Consider the following 2,446-nt stretch of genomic DNA (forward strand, 5'->3'; position numbering starts at 1 on the left):
GACCCATTTGACTGTGTGGGTGTCGACACCACAGCCCCCCAGTTTCTTAATGAGAACAGGGTGAGAGACAATGTCAAAAGCCTTCTGGAAGTCCAGGAAGACTATGTCCACCGCTACCCCTACATCTAATGATCTGGTGATCTGACCGTAAAAGGCCACCAGGTTGGTCTGACAGGATCTGCCACTGATGAACCCGTGTTGGTTGCCCCTAAGCATGCAGTCCCCTGCTGGCTCCTTGTGGATGTGTGCCAGCATAATTTTCTTGAACAGCTTGCCTAGGATCGAGGTAAGACTAACTGGCCTATATTTTCCCGGGTCATCCTTCCTCCCTTTTTTGAAGATGGGGACAACGTTGGCCCTCTTCCAGTCCTCCGGCACCACTCCAGAGCACCACGAGTACTCGTAAAGCCGTGCCAGGGGTCTTGCAATGACCTCGGCCAATTACACATTCCCATTACACGCAGACAATACTTTGGGTACCCATCCCTCATTGCCACTATATTTATTCTTCCCTTAGTAACATACTGTGCAAAAGATACTTAGCAGATTCTTAGGTAGGTGTTCCTTAATTTCTTTGACATAACAGCTCTTAATTAGAGAGCTGGCCATAAAATTTGAATTATCAAGGTCCCATAATTGTAAAGATAAATGTCATAACATAATCAACATAAATACACAATCAAATGACAGTAACCAATGACATTTTATCAATACCATGATAAAAACTGCATCTATAATTAAGCTTAACATTGGCTTTTGAATGAGACCAAATACAGGGTTACTCATATCAACTTTATACCCCCCAAATCATTCTTTTTTCTTGGGTGGGTTGTGATACGACTCACTTGTTATCAACCAAAATACTACCTAGGGGCTTTTTGTTGTTGTAGATTCTTTATTGCTGTTTGTGATACATGAGTACAGCAAGATAGACAGATCCCAAATTGTGCTTATAGTCATACCAGTTTAGGAAAAAGAAAAATAAGCACATTTGGAAGATACCAAGAATAAAAATATTCAGTGAATTCCCTGAAATAAATATTTTGAAATAACATTTCATTGTATAAATTAAAACTTTAATTCAATGGTCTACAAATGCTGATCTTGCCTTCCTTTTTCCACCAGAACTCCTTATGCACATTCTAGGTATACCAGGAATTAAAGACTGGACCAAAACATGAGTATGATTTAATCTCAAATGCCTATAATCATTGGATACAGTGCAGTCATTTAGGAACACTGTCCATTTAGATTTTCAGTACTCTCAGCTCTTTGTTCCCTGGCTTCTGTGGGTTTCATTCAAGCCCTTAAAATTACTGATTTTTTTTTTAAGTAAATGAATATTTATAGTCTTTAAAACAAAACATGATGAAATGAAAAATGCAAGTTAAAAGTGACCCTTGAACATCTTTAGTTGTACTTGAAGTTTTAGTCAGTATAACCCGAGAGAGCTGGGTTCTGCCAGAAACTTTCTTCTTAAAGGCTTTGAAACTACATAAAAAATATACAAGTTGAAAATACTGCTAAAATAGAGAAATCTACTTTTATTAAAGCACAGTGTGACATTTATTTATCTTAACTGATTTTCATTCTTTTTAACTTCTTATTCATTAGTTAATTCCTCATGAGACATGGACACCCATAGGTCTCAAATCTAGCCCCCCAGGATATACAGTTATAGTTCTTTGTAACCCAATAAATCTACTTTTACAGGCAGAGGTGAGAGTACTTCTCACCCTGAAGATACCTGATATTTTCTACCTCTTGCTATTTATATAAAAAGAAAATAGTCATTCATATCCTCAGCTGAGGTAAAGTGGCAAAGCTCTATGAAGTTCAGGAGATGAACTGAGTTCTGGCCTAATGCAGAGATGTGCAATTCATTTGCTGTCATGGGACAGTTTGTGGGTCAGATCCAGAGTGCCAGGACAGTCCATAAGTCAGATTTAGAACATGGAGCAGTGACAACTGGCCCATGGGTCTGGAACATGACAGTATCAGTTAACTAATGTGGCTTCCATTACTGTGGCATCCACCTCCCTCAGCCAAAAATGTTGGACTCTTCAGAAAGTGATGTGAGCCAAATGATGTGGCTTTTCACTCTGGGTCTGGCCTATGGGGCCAGAAATTTGGTGGTAGGACAAGTGGCATGGCTGTAGGAGCCCAGCAATTAATGCTGCCACTGCTTGCCATGCCACCAAATTTCTGGACCTGTGAGTAGCTGTGTAGGCCCCATGACACTTTTGTGGGCTGGGAGCTGTATTTTGGTCACCCCTGATGTAACATACCACTTTGGAAACAGATTTTCTTAAATCCCTCATTTGTATCAGAGTAAAGAAGAAAGAATGTAAGTGACCTTGGAAACTCCTCTTTCTCCTCACCCACATTTTCTATTGACTTGGGTATAACTGACCAAATTTGTGATTTCAGTAATAATCTACCAAAT

Source organism: Crocodylus porosus, unplaced genomic scaffold (assembly GCF_001723895.1).
Source record: "Crocodylus porosus isolate Cpor-Errol unplaced genomic scaffold, CroPor_comp1, whole genome shotgun sequence".
Classification (NCBI taxonomy): Eukaryota; Metazoa; Chordata; order Crocodylia; family Crocodylidae; genus Crocodylus; species Crocodylus porosus.